The sequence below is a fragment of the Myotis lucifugus genome, unplaced genomic scaffold (genome assembly GCF_000147115.1).
Source record: "Myotis lucifugus unplaced genomic scaffold, Myoluc2.0 scaffold_160, whole genome shotgun sequence".
Classification (NCBI taxonomy): domain Eukaryota; kingdom Metazoa; phylum Chordata; class Mammalia; order Chiroptera; family Vespertilionidae; genus Myotis; species Myotis lucifugus.
This window is the reverse complement of record NW_005871208.1, coordinates 2,533,169-2,540,683: the sequence shown is the minus strand read 5'-3', so window position 1 is coordinate 2,540,683 and position 7,515 is coordinate 2,533,169.

Here is a 7,515-nt window from a genome sequence, read left to right as displayed (position 1 = left end):
CTTTAAAACAACCACCGCAACCTCAGAACACGCAGGAACTTGTTTCCGATGAGGAAAGAGAAGTTTCCAGAGCTCTTGGAGGGACATTATCCCCACCCCCTGCCTGTTCACTGAGGGTTGGATGAGTAGCACTGGGAGGGAGAGGTGTTTGTGGAAAAGACGCTCTGCGTCAGCCCTGGTCATGACGAGATCCCAAGTCAAGTCAAAGCGATGATGAGGGACTCTGGGGAAGAAGGGATCTAGTTTAGATATAAGGAGGCATTTCCTGATGGTCAGGGAACGGGTTTAAGGAGAGAGCTGTGGAGGGTTAGATGGAACCACTCAGACACAGTTCCCCCAAAGCCAGGGGAAGGATGAGATGATCGGGGAGTTGCAGAGGCTTCAGGGATTCCATGATGCTGCAGGGCCGGCAGGGACTGGGGAGGAAGCCAAGGAGATGTCAGTTCATCCATGTCTAGAGTACAGGGAGCAGGTTCTGGGGACCCCCCCCACACACACACACATGCCCAGCACAAAGCCTCCTAAAGGGCAGACTAGACAATCTGACCAAAGAGGACAGGTCTTTCCCTGAAGATGGTGCCAACTCCACCCTCAGGGAAGGACCGCTGCTTTAGGGCCCCAACAAGATGGTTCCAGACTGTGGCACCTGGAAGTCCTTCTTTGTGTCCAGCCCCAGTCCTGGTAACACTGCTTGATCTCACTGCAGTGTGTGGGGTTTGCCCATCCCCAGAGGACAGACCAAGAAAGGAAGAAGGGCCTTGCTCTCAGGCTTGGCCTGTTGGAGCAGAACAAGTTGGCCAAACTTCAAACTCCTGACTCAGCTCCTAGGGAGTCCTGTGGAGACTGGAAAGGGGGTTCTTCCTTGGAACTCCCACAATCCATGAGGGTATGTGCAGGCAGCAGAGCGGGTGTTGAAAGGCTGGGGAGGAAACTTTTCTGGATGCTCAGCCCTCCACCCCCCTGAGGAAAGACTGTAGCTTCTGAAGGGTGGGAACTGAGCATTATGCCAGGACCCCCGTGCTCAGCACACAACAGGCGCTCAAAACCGATGGGCTGAATGAATAAAGGCATCTGGGGGCCGGGGGCTGGCCCCCCAGCAGCTGGAGTGGATCTTTGGATGAGAGATCCCTCTCCGGGCCTCAGTTTCTCCATCTGTAAAAGGAGGGGGTTGCACTAGATTATGTCTAAGCTTTTTTCCAACCAGGGGTTTCCTGTTCTCTCTGGTTCCTCTCCAATTCTACCCCTTTAAATCTTTACCTCCCCCTTGACCCACATTCTCTGCCCTCTCCATCCCGGTCTCTCCCATTTCTCAGCCAACTTCCTCCTGTTTTTCTTTTGACAGGTGTTCTCCTTGTCTGTTTCTGGTGATTCCTCCAGGCACGACCCCGGCTCCCTCCCTGAAGCCTTTTGTGTCTGGGTTCCCCCTCCCCCGCACCCCCCTCCGTCTAGCGCTCCCTTCATCACTTTAGAGCCAGAACCCGGAGATTGTAAGAAGGGGAGGGGTCCCAAGGCAACCTCTGCCCGGCTCCCGCCGTGGCCCCCCGCAGTGCCACAGTCCCCTCCCCCTCCCAGTCCACTCCCCGGAGTGGCCCACCCGCCGCTCTCCCGGCAGCCGGTGCCGCAGTGCGCCCTCGCCCCACGCTAATGCGATCTGGAGAGACCCAGGCGGGCGGCGGGCAGTCTGGGCCGAGCGTCCTGGGCGGCGCTGATGGATGGTCCCCTGACAGTAATCGCAGAATGAGGACGCGCTGGCGACGCTCTCGCCTGAGGCCCCGCTGTTTGGCGAGCCCCGGAATCCCTCCCTCCACCAGCGCCTGCTTCCCAGGCGCTGCCCCCAACCCATGCGGCTTTGGGGAGGCCGCAGGCCTCAGGCTAGGGCGGGGGTGGGGTCTTTCCCTGCCCCCTCTCCCTCAAGACAATAGTTTCTGTTTTGGAATCATCCTAGGATCCCACCCTGTGTCGGTGATTCTGAACAAGCTCCTGGGCTCCTTGAGCCTCACTCTCCCCTTCTGTACATGGGAAATAATGGTCTTTCTAAGCCTGGATGGAGGGAGTTAGCTTCAAAGGAGGAAATACTGAGACAAATGATCACTCTCCCTTAAGCAGAAATTGACTTTTAGTTCACAGTGCTCAGAATAATCTGGGTTAGCTCTGGCTGGGAAGCTCAGTTGGTTAGAGCATCCTGCCAACATGCCAACCTGATCCCGGTCAGGTCAGGGCATCTACAAGAATCTACCAGTGAATGCATAAATAAATGGAGCAACAGCCCTAGCCGGTTTGGCCCAGTGGCTAGAGCATCGGCCTGTGGACCAAAGGGTCCCGGGTTCGACTCCGCCCCTGCCTGGGCCCAGGTCAGGGCCCAGGTCAGGGCCCAGGTCAGGGTACATGCCCGATGTGTTTGATGTTTCTCTCTGTCTTTTTATTTCTCTTCCCCTCTCTCTAAAAGATCAATGGAAAAATATCCTCGGGTGAGGATTAACAAAAAAAAGGAACAACAAATATCTCTCATCAATAAATAAAAATTAAAAAAGGAATAATCTGGGCTAATGCTAATAACCTGGGCTAATAATCTGAAACTGAAAGAGAGCTGAGTGGATATTTACACATAGAATATATGTTTATAAACATACATAATGTTTTGGGGCTAATAAATTATCTGAACGTAAGAGATGTCAGTATCAGCACCGCTTAGATGTCATTAAAGAAGCACAACAGCACAGGTATGTTTCTTCAGGGAGGTGACTGCCTCAAGCAGGACTCTTTCCCGGCCCCACTGAGGCCCCACTATGACTAAGCCGCATTCCCCACCCAGTCTTGGGATCCCCTGCAATCCAGCACTAGGCTGACTAAGGGCTGTGAGGAGAGGATCCCCTTAGGGAAATGTTCCTGGAGGACTTTCTGACCCCTCACCCACTTCCAGGTGACTCAAGTTCCAAAGTCCCCCACTCGCACCCCAGGGGATTCCCCTTGGGCCTGGGCCCTGCTGAGGGTCTGGGGGCAGGATCCAGAGCCAATTACAATTCTGAGAGCATGCCCAGGCACTTCCTCAATCCCTTTAACCTTTCCCTCTCATCAGAAGCCAAATTGAGTTAGTCTTGAGTTTTTATTTAATTCCCTAAATGGAATCATAATCTGTTTAGTGGCCTTTTTCCCAAGTCCTGGGTACTAAAGTGTGTGTGTGTGTGTGTGTGTGTGTGTGTGTGTGTGTGTGTGTGTGTGTTTGGGCGGGGGGGTAATGAGGGCAGCTCTGTGGCTTGTGGAGAACCCTCTCACACAACCTCTAAACAACACCAAAGAGCAGGAGACACCATGACCTGATTGCCACTGGTGGTATAATGGTGATGATTATGGTGATGATGATGATGACAACTAATATTTATTGGGCATCTCCTGTGCCAGCATTGAGCTAGGCACTGTCCATGAATTTCTCACTTAATTCTCACCATTACCTTCCAGGTAGTGACCATATACAGATGAAGAAACTGAGACTTAGAGAGGTTGAGTAGTTTATGTCACATCCTACAGCTATTTTTTATTTTTATTATTGTTTTAAAAATATTTTTATTGATTTCAGAGAGGAAGGGAGAGGGAAAGAGAGATAGAAACATCAATGATGAGAGAAATTATTCATGGGCTGCTTCCTGCACACCCCACACTGGGGATTGAGCCTGCAAACCAGGCATGTGCCCTTGGCTGGAATCGAACCGGGGACCCTTCAGTCCAAAGGCTGATGGTCTACCCACTGAGCAAACCCGCTAGGGCTACAGCTATTTTTTAAAAAATCCTCACCTGAGGATATTTTTTCCATTGATTTTTTTTTTTTTAGAGAGTGGAAAGGAGGGAGGGAGGGTGAGAGAGAGGGAGAAAGAGAGAGAGAGAGAGAGAGAGAGAGAGAGAGAGAGAGAGAGAGAAACAACGATGTGAGAGAGACACTTTGATTGGTTGCCTCCTGCATGTGGCCCAACCTGGGCTGGGCATCGAACCTGCAACCCAGGTATGTGCTCTTGACTGGAAATTGAACCCAAGGCCCTTTGGTGCTCAGGCCAACACTCTAACCATTGAGAAACACTGGCAAGGGCCACATCCTACAGCTATTGATAAAAGAGGACCCAACTTTGAAACCACAATCAAACTACAGAGGCCATGCTCTTAACCACTCAGCTGTGTGACGCTGGACAAGATGCTTACCTGCTACATGCTCCAGTTCCCTCATTTGCATAATACAGATAATAAATAAAGATAATATACTCCCTGCTTGCGGTTGTTGTGTTGATTAAATGAGATAAGACATTCACCCTACTCACAGTAAACGTTCAGTTAAGTGCCATAAACTTTGTGCTGGGTAGAGCAAGGGAAGGGGTGTAATGCAAGGCCATAGGTGACCATTAATGATAAATTGTGACTTCTGATAATCATAGTTATCATGTTTTGGAGAGCCTACTGAGCACAGGCACTCAGACAAGGAAAAAATTGCCATGCCTGTTTAACAGATGAAGAAACCGAGTTTCAGATAAATTAAGTAAATTGCCTAAAGCCAACCAGTTAATAAATGGCAGGACAGAGTTTAAATTCAAACATTGGGCCCTTTGGACTCCAAAGCCTGCTGCTCCTTACACCTTCAGAGTCACCAGACACTAGCCTCTCCTGGAGGATGTCAAGGCTGACAACAAGCCCAAGTCACACCCTCTTCCACCTGGGATCCAATTTTTCCAGGTGAGCAATGGTTCCTTAAAGCAGCGGTTCTCAACCTGTGGGTCGAGACCCCTTTGGCGGTCGAACGACCCTTTCACAGGGGTCGCCTAAGACCATCCTGCATATCAGATATTTACATTACGATTCATGACAGTAGCAACATTACAGTTATGAAGTAGCAACGAAAATAATTTTATGGTTGGGTCACAACATGAGGAACTGTATTTAAAGGGCCAGAAAGTTGAGAACCACTGCCTTAAAGGAACAGGAGAGTAAATAAAAAAGCAGCTAAGATAGTTTCTCCCTCCCCCAAAGCCAATGTGGACCTTTTCCCCACCCCCTTTCCTCTCTCCCCTGTTTCCTCTGCTCAACTTTGTGGCCATTAAATAGAAGAGGAGAAAGTTTGAACCAGGCATGAAATATTTATCAGTTAATTACAATATGCAGATTCTGTTCTTGGGGGTGATTTATCTTTTTAGAAATATAGGAAAAGATCCTGGAAACTTGTATCCTAATTGCTTGGCCTATTATTGTAGCAACCAGGTAGAAACTCCATTTACTATGTAACCGCAAATTTTCCCGCTAGCTGCTTCTGCCTCTGCCTCTGCCTCTGTCGCTGGTGGTCTGGGGACTATTCACTTTTCTGATGAAAGAGGGGCCTGTAAGAGGTCAATTTGTCCATTCCGCTGTTTCCTCTTGGGGTGGCCCCTAATAGTTGTAGGAAATGAGAAAATGAGAGTCTCAGAAATTCTGGGATCTCAAGAGAAGCACATCCTATGTGACACCTCCCCCACCGAGGCGGCGGCTGGTGAGGGGGTGGTTCCCATGTGAAGAAGAAGCTCTCAGCTGAGTATCCTTCCCCACATGCTCTTTGCTTACACACAGAAGGCAAAGTGGCAGCCCCCTCTCACTCTTATATCACCTCTTAGGGCCCATATCTCAACCCCTGGCTGCATATTAGCAGATGCCTGGGCACTACTTCAGATCAACAAAATTAGGATCTGGAACAAGGTCTTAGTAATTTTTGTTGTTGTTAATCCTCACCCAAGGATATTTTTTCCATTGATTTTTAGAGAGAGTGGAAGGGAAGGGGAGAGACAGAGAGACAGAGAAACACTGATGTGAGAGAGACACATTGATTGGTTGCCTCCTGAACTCACCCTGACCTGGGCCAGGGATTGAGCCTGCAACTGAGATATGTACCCTTGGCTGGAATCAAACCTGGGACCCTTCGGTCCACAGGTTGACGCTCTATTCACTGAGCCAAACCGACTAGGGCAAGTGTTAGTATTTTTAAAACCTGTCCAAGGGGTTCCAATGTGCAGCAAAAGATGAGAACCTCTAGCCCTGGACAGTTTTCTCAGTGGTTAGAGCTCTGGCCCACGGACTGAAGGGTGGCATGTTCGATTCCGGTCAAGAGTACATACCTTGTACCTCGTACCTGGGTTGCAGGCCTGGTCCCTGGCCCTGGTCGGGGCATGGGCGGGAGGCAACCAATGAATATGTCTCTCTCACATGGATGTTTCTCTCTCTCTGTCTCTCCCCCTCCCTTTCACTATCTCTAAAAAAGTCAATGGAAAAAATATCCTTAGGTGAGGATTAACCAAAAAAAGACGAGAATCTCTAGGGCTAACGAAAGAGTATGGCTGCCTGGCAAAGGGGCCCTGTTGATCTGTAGGACTATGGAATTTTCATCCCTCCCTTTCAGGGGTTGAGGAGGCAATGCCTTCACTTTTGTTGGAATCTGAAGAGCGTACTTTTCTCTCCTCACGAGAAGCTTCTAATATTAATAACTACCATTTATCAAGCCCCTGCTGAATGCTTGGATCTATGCAAATAAAATTTAATCTCATCTACACAACAACTCTATACGGTCAGTGGGTATGTCCATTTTATGGATGACTCAGAGAGGTTAAGTAATTTGCCTAAGATAGTACAACTAGCAAGTGACACATCTGGGATTTTGAACCCTAGAGCCATGTTTTTCACCACTGTGCTGCCCTGCCTCTCAGTTTCTCAAGGCTGGAAGGGAAGTGCTTCAAAGCCAGTATCTGAAGGGCCTAGGAATGTGTTGATGAGGGAAGGGAAAGAGAAGGAGTGTAGAAAGGGGCTGCGCGTAGATGGGGCTTGCAAGGAAGAGTGGTGGTGGGAGACAAATGAGAAGCAGTGCGGGGATGAGATGAGGTGCCTGAAGGAGGGCATGGTGAGGGGATGGGGTAGTGGCTGTGGTAAAAGCTGGGGATTGGGGTCTAGGAGTGGGAGCTGGCAGCAGAAGGGCAGGAATGGTGAGTAGTGCCCACTGTGGACTGAATAGCTGGAGAGGGGGAGGGACCTAGTTTCGGAGGAGGGGCCTTTGTAAGGCACGCAGCAGTGAGGAATGCCCCGCCATGAATACTAAGGGCAAGAAGAAGAGAAAGGGCCAGAGGGGGCTGGGTGATGTTTAGCTGCTGGGGTGATTAATGGGGGTGAACGGAGGGTGAAACTCAAGCCTTCGAACTGAGATGATGGGGAATGGTTGTCCAAGAACAACAGTGCACTGTTTCACCCAGAAAGCCAATGTCCAGAGGAGGGGCGGCGGGAGGACGCCAGGCCCAGTTGCTCCTTCTCTTTTTTCCCAAGGTCTCTTTATTTGCCAACAAACAGCAAATTAAAATATACTCTCCAATTATGGGGGATCTTCTGGATGGGCTTCCTACTTGCGTCCTGGTTTGGGGGAGACTCAGGGATGCTGGGGTGGCTCAGGGGAAGAGCAAGTGAGGTTTGGGATGATGGTTGAGGTGACTCAAATGGACCACTCCACCATGGCATGGAGTGGTGACATGC